Here is a 10,155-nt window from a genome sequence, read left to right on the forward strand (position 1 = left end):
GAAGAATAAACTGAGGCAAGAAAAGTTAAGTGATGTGCCCAAGTCCAAGACGAGAGAGTCAGAAAGTGACAGATCAGGCTTCAGGCCACGGCAGTCCAGGTTCAGAAACCACGCTCTTTACCACTGTGCCACCCTGTTCCCATAAACCAAGAACAAGATGTCAAGGATATAAACAAGAAAACAAACTTGACATTAAAAACTGATTTAAAAATTCAATAGACAAGATAAAGTCAAGGAAACACCCATAATCAAGAACAAGAAGACAAGGAACTTTGCTGGTGGTCGAGTGGTTAAGAATCTGCCTTTCAATGCAGGGGACACAGGTTCAATCTCTGGTCGGGAAACTAAGATCCTACCGACCACTAAGCCTGAGGGCTGCAACTACTGAGCCCACACGCTGCAACTACAGAGAAGCCTGCACGCCACAACAGAGAGCCCGCAGGCTGCAACAGAAGGGGCCACCAACGCAGAGCCTACCGCGCCACAACTAGGGCTGGACACAGCCAAACATAAACAAAAAATTAAAAAAAAAAAGAACAAGAAGACAAATAGAAAACAGGACACAAAAAATAATAAGAGCCATTTAGAAGGTCTTAACAGATTAGTAACAGGAGTTCCAAACCGAAAGTATGAATAAGAGACAGGAGCCTTCATTCAAGACATTCAAGTCAAGTCGGGAACTGCGAAGGTCTGGGGTTGTACTTTACCTGAGCACCAACAAAGACAACGAAGCCTCTGGGACAGGGATGAAAAGCGAATCACTGCTCATGGCAACAGCAGTAGCCAGAGTAACGTCTTGCATAAGTTTCCTGGGTTGCAATCCCCACAGGTCCTTCCACATATTTGGTAAAAATCAGTAATGTGCTCATAGAAACATAAAGTAAATAGAGTTGGGGGTGGGAAAACAAGGTAAACTCAGCTCAGCAATAACATTTATGCAGTCATAATAGTGTAAACCCTAAGCACCAATTCTTAAGTTTTCGCACCAAAAGGGCTGGAAGAGGGATAGGAGGAGGAAAGGACCTCTTCTACCATAACACGAGTCAAGAGATATTACCTAAAATTGATAAATCACAATATAGTCATTTAGACATATTACTTACAAACATAGTTAAAAGTAGTTGTCTCCAGGAACCACACTAAAAAGGATAGCAGGTAAGACATGGGACTGCTGATCTTTTATAATATTATACATTATTATAAAATATTTTATATAAAATATAAATAATATTATACATTATTATACATTATCTTTCCTAACAATCCGCAAGTGTTGCTTTAAGTATTATTAACTCTTAATTGGAGTCAAATCTCCTAAATTGGAGAGAATGTGCTTTACTATTTCACAATCATTGATTCATATTAACAACTCAATGTGCCAATATCAAAGAAGAGTTGCAGGGCTGAAAAAACAAACTAGCAACACCTAAGCTCCATCATACTGGTTATGGAAGCACGACTCCTGTCAGTATTTTGTGAGTGCCCATCATGTGGCCAGCCTAATACTAAGAGCCAAGGTTAAAACTGGGAAAGATGGATTTTATTTACAGTTGAGTATGAGATACAGACAAATCAACAAAAAATTATAATATGGCAACTATCCAAGACTCAGTGAAAGCTTCCCAGAGGTCATGCCATCAAAAGCTAAGACCTGAAGGACTGGCCTGGTTGGGTGCAGGGGTTCAAAGTAAAGAGAAAAGCCTCTGAGTAGGCCTGCTGCTGCTGCTGCTGCTAAGTCACTTCAGTCGTGTCCGACTCTGTGTGACCCCATAGACAGAAGCCCACCAGGCTCCTCCATCCCGGGCATTCTCCAGGCAAGAACACTGGAGTGGGTTGCCATTTCCTTCTCCAATGTGTGAAAGTGAAAAGTGAAAGTGAAGTCGCTCAGTCATGTCTGACCCTTAGCAACCCCACGGACTGCAGCCTACCAGGCTCCTCCATCCATGGGATTTTCTAGGCAAGAGTACTGGAGTGGCTTGCCATTGCCTAGGATTAGGCAAAACAGGCAGGGTCCATTCCAGGAACTGAAAGAAGCTCAACATGGCTGGAATAGGGAAGGAAGCAAAAAAGGCCAGAAAGCAAGCTGATGCCCGAAGGGGAGACTTTCCTAAAGGGCATCTCTTCTACTATGCCCACTGTACCATAATACTGCATCTATCGCTCAGTCTTCTAGTGAACTCCTCCCCAGTACAGTGATGATTTCAAAATATCTACATCTATGCAGGTCAGGAAGCAACAGTTAGAACTGGACATGGAACAACAGACTGGTTCCAAATGGGAAAAGGAGTACGTCAAGGCTGTATATTGTCACCCTGCTTATTCAACTTATATGCAGAGTACATCATGAGGAACGCTGGGCTGGAGGAAGCACAAGCTGGAATAAAGACTGCCGGGAGAAATATCAATAAACTCAGATATGCAGATGACACCACCCTTATGGCAGAAAGTGAAGAAAAACTAAAGAGTCTCTTGATGAAAGTGAAAGAGGAGAGTGAAAAAGTTGGCTTAAAGCTCAACATTCAGAAAATTAAGATCATGGCATCCGGCCCCATCACTTCATGGCAAATAGATGGGGAAACAGTGGCTAACTTTATTTTTCTGGGATCCAAAATCACTACAGATGGTGACTGCAGCCATGAAATTAAAAGACGCTTACTCCTTGGAAGGAAAGTTATGACCAACCTAGACAGCATATTGAAAAGCAGAAAAAAAAAAAAAGAAAAGCAGAGACATTACTTTGTCAACAAAGGTCCGTCTAGTCAAGGCTATGGTTTTTCCAGTGGTCATGTATGGATGTTAGAGTTGGACTATAAAGAAAGATAAACGCCAAAGAATTGATGCTTTTGAACTGTGGTGTTGGAGAAGACTCTAGAGAGTCCGTTGGACTGCAATGAGATCCAACCAGTCCATCCTAAAGGAGATCAGTCCTAGGCGTTCACTGCGGGGACTGATGTTGAAGCTAAAACTCCAATACTTTGGCCACCTGATGGGAAGAGCTGACTCGTTTGAGAAGACCCTGATGCTGGGAAAGATTGAGGGCAGGAGGAGAAGGGGACAACAGAGGATGAGATGGTTGAATGGCATCACCGACTCAGTGGACAAGGGTTTGGGGGAACTCCAGGAGTTGGTGATGAACAGGGAGGCCTGGCGTGCTGCGGTTCATGGGGTTGCAGAGTCCAACACAACTGAGCAACTGAACATCTAGTCCATAACCGTCTTGTGGGTGTCAGATCATTTATTTGACAAGCCATAAATAATCATCTGGACACAGAAATCAAGGGCCATACCCTAGAGATGACACGGTGAGAAGCTCAAAAAGGGGATGGGTCACTAATGACAGTGGGCTTCCCAGGCAGCTCAGTGGTAAAGAATCTGCCTGTCAACATAGGAGATATGGGCTCAATCCCTAGGTTGCGAAGAGGAAATGGCAACCCATTCAAGTATTCTTGCTGGGAAAATCCCATGGACAGAGGAGCCTGGTGGGCTACAGTTCGTAGGGTCACAAAGTCAGACACGACTGAGCACAGCACCCTAATGATAGTAGAGCCACTGTATCAGTCCTGAATTGTCTACCTCTGGACTTCTTTTACATAAGAAACAAAGTGATGATATGCTGAAGCTAGTATTTGCATGTATACCCAAATGAAATCTTGACTGACAAAGGAGGCTCTGAAAATATCCTAAGGTGGAGGGCTGCAAGAGATAGTCTGAAGGAATAATTGTCAAGATTCAGTGACTGACTCAATTTAAAAAAGAAATTTATTATCAGTCATATTACATACCAAAAAAGTTTTTGTTTTTTTTTTTTCCCAATGACCTTATCAGAGAGTTAGTCACTTTGGGGGCCTGCATTTTTCAACTGAGATATAATTCAAATATAACATTATATTAGGTGTTTTAGGTGTTCAGTTCAGTTCAGTCGCTCAGTCATGTCCAACTCTCCGCGACCCCATGAATCACAGCACGCCAGGCCTCCCTGCCCATCACCAACTCCCGGAGTTCACTCAAACTCATGTCCACAGAGTCGGTGATGCCATCCATGGACAACACAACAAATACTGTATTGCAAAATCATCACCGCAATCAGTCTAGTTAGCATCTACCACCATAAAGTTAATTTTTTTCTTGTAATGAGAAATTTTATATCTACTCCTAGCAACTTTCAAACATCTAATACAGTATTATTGACTACAGTCACCACACCGCACATTACATTCCTAGATGATTTATTTTATAACTGGACGTCTCCATCTTTTGACCACTTTCACCCATTTCACCCATCCCCACCCCTTGCCTGGTGTCTGAATTTTTAAAACAATTCTAAAAACTAGAGAAGACATCAAAAACTATTGACCAAACTTTCCTAAAAGAATGAAAACAAAAAGTCTGTAACATATAAGAGCTCTGTAAATTTGTTCTCAGCCCTACTAAATTACTTCGTCTAGGAACAAACCAACACGAGGATCACTTAAAACTGAAAGCAGCTTTTAAGTTCATAATGTCAAGCTCAACTAAGAATCTTACTACAGAAAATAAGCTTAAAGATAGGCACAGATATTTAACAATTCCCATTATACTTATTAATAAGTAATTATTACCTATTAATATTATTATTATAGTTTCATTATATTTAGCTTAGCGGTAAGCTAAAACACACCACCATCAGAGAGACAGGACCTTCATGCTCAGATGCAGTTAAGACCCTGAGGGCTAAGCTGGAAAGTGGAACCCCCTCAAGAAACAGGATGCCAAAGTACAGGATTTTCTGAAATCTCCACCAAGAAGTTTCCGCATCTTCTCCACTGAAATCTCCACCAAGAAGTTTCAGCATCTTCTCCACAGCCTGGGAAAGGAAGACAGCAAAGGACAACTTGCTCCTCTGCTTTTCAGGCCCACAACCACGCAGCTGAGTCACATTAAGGAAAATCCTGGAAGGGAATTGAGCCCAACTCTCACAGTAGTTCGGTCTTCCTGAAAATGTTCTCTCCCGCTGTCTTCCTATTGAAGTGGAGGTGCCTCCATCACCCACCAGGACAGACAGCACCTGGTCTCTCACTCTAGGTAGGGAACCATCAGTGCCCCAGAGTACCCTGTGACTTGAGCATTATATGTACACTCTGATTGCAAGTATACAATACTTAAAAAACATGAATGTGAAAAGACCAAAATGAAATACAGAAAGACTTTACACATTATTACACTTTTTTTTAAAAGGTCTCACTCCAAATGTCACAGACATTTCCCACATTATCTGTTTACCGTCATTAAAGGAAAAATGAAACAGTCCTCTCTAGCACTAACTCCATTATCTTAGAAGTGAAAGATGACACACTGCATTTTTAATAGCAAACAAAGTCACTTAACAAAGTATCCCCGAACATACTGTGATAGGCAGAGGAACAATTCCCGAAGATGTCTACATCCTATAATCTATGGCACCTGTGATTCTGGTGTTTCACATGGCAAAAGGGACTTCGCAGGAATCATTAAGTTAAGGACTTTGAGTTGGGGGAAATTACCCAGGTGTACCTAATCACACAGATCCTTAAAAATGGAGAATCTTTCCCAGCTGTGGTCAGATCAACTGCGTAACAGAAAGATGCAATGTGGCTGGTTTTGAAGATGAAGAGGATCACAAACGAAGGAATGTGGTTGGGAGAGGCAAGGAAACAGATTCTCCCGTAGAAACTTTCCAAAAGGAAGACAGGCTTGACCAACTAACTTTAGCCCAGTGAGACCCATTTTGGACTTCTAAAACACAGAACTTCAAAAGAATAAGCTTGGGGACTTCCCGGGTGGTCCAGTGACTGGGACTCTTGTACACCCAATGCAGGGTGTCAGGGGTCCCATCCCTGGAGAGGGAACTAGATCCCATGTGCCACAACTAAGAGTTCGCACGCCACAACTAAAGATCACACGTGGTACAATGAAGATGGAAGGTCCTGCATGCCACAATTAAGACCTGGCACAGCCAAATAAATAATTTTAAAATAGAATGTTTGTATTGTTTTAAGCCACTAAATTTGTGATTTGTTACAATAATCATAGAAAACTAACATACACACATTAAACAACTTCTAACAATATGTGAAATCATCTAGAGGAGACAAGCATAATCAAACTGCCCAAATACTTAAAGCATTATCAGAGATAACAGTTATTTGTGCATTTTGTGGTATGCTGCTGCTGCTGCTGCTAAGTCACTTCAGTCGTGTCCGACTCTGTGTGACCCCATAGACAGAAGCCCACCAGGCTCCCCCGTCCCTGGGATTCTCCAGGCAAGAACACTGGAGTGGGTTGCCTAGTTCACTTCTATTTTTCTCATGCTCTCACAAAATTCCATCCACTAAAAAGCCAGCCAAAGTGACAATTCTTAAAACTTTCTATAGAAGGATGAACCATATTAACCAAGAAAATAGAAGTGTCAGGAGAGCAGGATTGACTGCAAAAATCTGGAAACAATATTGTATTTTTCAGAAAGTCAAACATCAAAATGTTTGCACTGCTTATTCAGTATCATATGGATGCCACATTTTAAAAAATAAGTCCTTCTAAATATAAAAGAGATCATTTGGGGTGTATGTTAATCATATTGTGGGTATATTAAAAAGAGTGACTCAATCTTCTAGAGATATATACTCAAATATTTACAAAATGGAGTGGGACTAGGAATTGACAGAGCCATAAATGAAATTAAATTAGCCTCAGTTACTTAGAGCTGGGTAATGGGTACATGGGGGTATATTATATTAGCCCAGGTTGAACTTTTCCAAACTAAAAAGTACAAAGTCCCTGACCTATTTATCATAATATGGATTTCTTAAGACATTTAATAGTTGAATAGTTTAAACTCCTTCCTGTAACATTTGTTGTGAGTCTTTTACGACCCCATAGACTGTAGCCCACCAGACCCTTCTGTCAATGGGATTCTCCAGGCAAGACCACTCCAGTGGTCACAATTTTCTTCTCCAGGGAATCGAACCCGAGTTTCACCTACATTTCCTGCTGTGGCAGGTGGATTCTTTCCCAGAGCCATCCGGGAAGCCCTCCTATAACATCTGCCCCACCTCAATTTTCTGCCACTTAATCCACGTGCATCAATTACTACTTTATTCCCACTCATTTTGCCTTATTTACTAATTTAATGAGTTTCAGGAAGTTACCTATCAGCTAAAAGGCTGATTCTTCATTTGCAGAATGGGAAGAGTTGTATTTGCTCAGCTTATCTGAGTTGCAGAGAGAATTATCTAAGATAAACAACACAAAGCAGGATAACCATTCAGAAATCTACATTATTCCTAAATTTCAAGCTCAGCAGGAACCATTCACCCATCCCCACAGATCCTCTTCCTTCCCACCTCCAGTTCCTCTCTTGAGCCCTCAATAGATCCGCCCAAAGCCAGGGTCCCTCTGAAAGGGTGCTCTACACACACACACACACACTCTTACACACACACTTTCTTCCGGGGTCCGTCTTCCACCGCCTACACACACGCTTTCATCTCTTCCAGCACACCTTCTCTCTACACATCTCTCCCTCCAACCTTCCCTCTTCCAAGGATTCTACTCATTCTCCCCCTTAGCAAGTCTATCCTGCGCACCCCTCGGCTGGCCCTATTACCATCATCCCATTGCTTCTCTGTATTTCAGTACTTTCATCCTATCAGCTCTGTTAACCCAGTACTGTTCACAAACACTCGAGGAGCTAACTTCCCACCCTCTCACCTTTCAGTTAAAACACAATCGCTAGTTGCCAGGGAGACGGGGAGTGGAGAATAAGGAGTGACTTCTAATGGGTACAGGTTTCTTTTTTGGGTGACAAAAATGTTCTGAAATTAAGATAGCTGCACAACCCTGTGACTATGCTTTTTAAAATACAGAGTTTAAAAAAAAAAAACGCTGAGTTATACTTTGATCGTACTTTTAAAGGGTGAATTCTATGGTATGTAAATTACATCTCAATAAAAATGTGCCCCCCCACAAAAAAATCAGTACTACTGCCCGGCTGCCCATCACACGCCCACCGGCCACCTCAACCCCACCTCCCTCATCGCCGACCCGCTCTTCGGTGGCCCACACGGGCCGAGGCCCGCCCCACGCACTCGCTCGGTGAACACCGCCTCACTTCGCGGCGCCGAGTGCCACTGAAGCCCAGATGCGGGGGGCGGCTCTCCCGGCCCGGGCACAGCCCCTGCACGGCTGGGGCACTCTTCCGCCCAGTCCCGGCCCGGGGAGGGGCGGCTGCTCCCAAAGCCGCTCTGACGAGGGGCTGGCGGCCCCGCCCGGCTTCCAGGGCCGCGCGGCCGGGGGGCGGCGCCACAGCCCACCTGCCTCAGCCAGCGGGGAGATCCGCTTTCAGCGCACGGACACACGTCGGGTAACAGCGGGGACACGACGAGCCTCGGTCACCGCCGCGGCCGGGTGGCGCACGCCGCCTCAAACCTCCATGTCTCCCACGTCTTCACGGCTCCGGCTCCTCGGCTCGGCTCGGCTCGGCTCCGGCCCGGGCAGCGTCAAGGCGGAGGCCCGGAGGCGGGGACTGAAGCGAGAAGCGAACGGAGCACGCCGCGGGGGCCCGAACGGCCCAGCGCGCGCCAGCCGGCGGTCACGAGGCGTGCGGCGCGCGGGCTTCTGGGAAGTGTGGTCCTGAGCCGGGGCGTTAGGCGTTGCTCCGCCCGCCTGCGCCTCCGGGGTAACGGCAAAGCCACGTGGCAAAACCCAAACGCTGCCTGACTTTCTCACCCTAGTGCTGACGTCCTGGCTTACCCCGCAGCGCTTGTGCTGGGAGCTTACGTTTATTAAAGGCCCCTGTTCATTCCTACCCAGTAGTCACCTCAGAATCAAGCAGTTCCTTGGAGGACGCTGAAGAATTTGGGAAATAGGAAAATAGTGTTCGATGGAGCTCGGGTAGCAGGGACAGCCTGCCATCCTGTCAGAAAGAACAGGTCCAACATAAGTGTCGATATGGTGCAGCGCCAGAAGCATGGAATTTGTAGTCAGATAAGCCGAGCTTACCAGACTGCTGTCACTGAGCCTTTAGTTCACCTCTCCAGCCGGTTTTCTCACATAAAATATGTGTACAAGACCATGATTATACTTCCCATACAGAACGCTTGTCGCTGTCATGATAGTAATCAACAGCTCAGATTATGGATTGTTTTCTATGTGCTGTCCAATACTTAATTTCTTCAAATAACGCTGTGAGATAGGTAACAGTGTTATTTCTTTCATATAAATAGTATATGCCAATATACTGAAGTATTATAGAGGTCTTACATATACTTTTCCAGCTTTTATTGCTAGCAGGTTCTCTGAATTTGCAGAATTACTACAAAAAAATACTAAAATACAAGATACCTGGAAGCCTAGCTAAAAAGAAGTGGACATGGCTATGCAACCATTGTAAATAACGCCATGGCTACCGTGTTCATGATACATGGAGTAGAAACAGTATGTATGGTATTATTCCATATAAATATAATTTATTTTTGAAAATTGGACAATAAATTATGTTTGTAATGATTATGTATAATACTCCCAAGGGGGGAGAGGCTAAAAGAGTATTAACAGTTATTCTCTTTGGGGAATAAGATCATGCATGATTAAAAATAGTTTTTTCAAATGTGTTTTCTAATTTTTTTGTAATATATATATGAATTACATGATAAATTTATGAAGCAAAAAGAAAGTCAAGCACCAAAATAAACCTCAAAGTACTTTAGAATTTTGCCTCTACAAAAACTACAGTCTGTTCTACCCCAGAATGACCTAGCAATGATTGTGAGCATCTCTTCAGAACTTACTTATAGACCAAGAAGCAACTTATTCTACTTCGAGGCAATCCTGTTTGTGAGATTTAATATCCTCTCCCTTTTGTAGTTTTTGGATAGCTTAAAATAAAAGTTTCACTAGAAACCAGTGTTCCTAGGCATCTGTCATAATGTTGCTAAGCAAACACGATAAATCAGAGAAGAATAATAGGAATGGTTTTCACAATATATAATGCATGAGGTGGAGTAGCAGCCTTTTGAAAACTACTTATTGTGTATGTAATGTGCAAAGTATCATCCTTGGTCACCAACTTTCAATACTGCCTTCACAAATAGCACAATAACTTTGACTGATTTGACTATTTCAGTGTCTAGTTAGTGCAGA

The 10,155-nt window shown here is 43.5% G+C and overlaps 1 protein-coding gene across 4 annotated transcripts in view; it reads right to left on the bottom strand.

The window, feature by feature from the left end:
• DYM (dymeclin) overlaps window positions 1–8,616 on the bottom strand; it is a 391,190-nt gene extending 382,574 nt beyond the window's left edge. For 2 of the 4 annotated variants that reach the window (XM_055417337.2, XM_055417338.2), the window contains exon 1: window positions 8,328–8,613. The gene's annotated coding sequence lies outside the window, so the exon portion shown is untranslated. Of the gene's footprint in view, window positions 1–8,327 lie in introns of all 4 variants that reach the window. The other 2 variants (XM_088833353.1, XM_088833352.1) reach the window with 2 other exon arrangements.
• Window positions 8,617–10,155: the final 1,539 nt, after the last annotated feature.

Source organism: Moschus berezovskii, chromosome 28 (assembly GCF_049115385.1).
Source record: "Moschus berezovskii isolate FMDL1 chromosome 28, NW_MosBer_1.0, whole genome shotgun sequence".
NCBI classification, from domain to species: Eukaryota; Metazoa; Chordata; class Mammalia; order Artiodactyla; family Moschidae; genus Moschus; species Moschus berezovskii.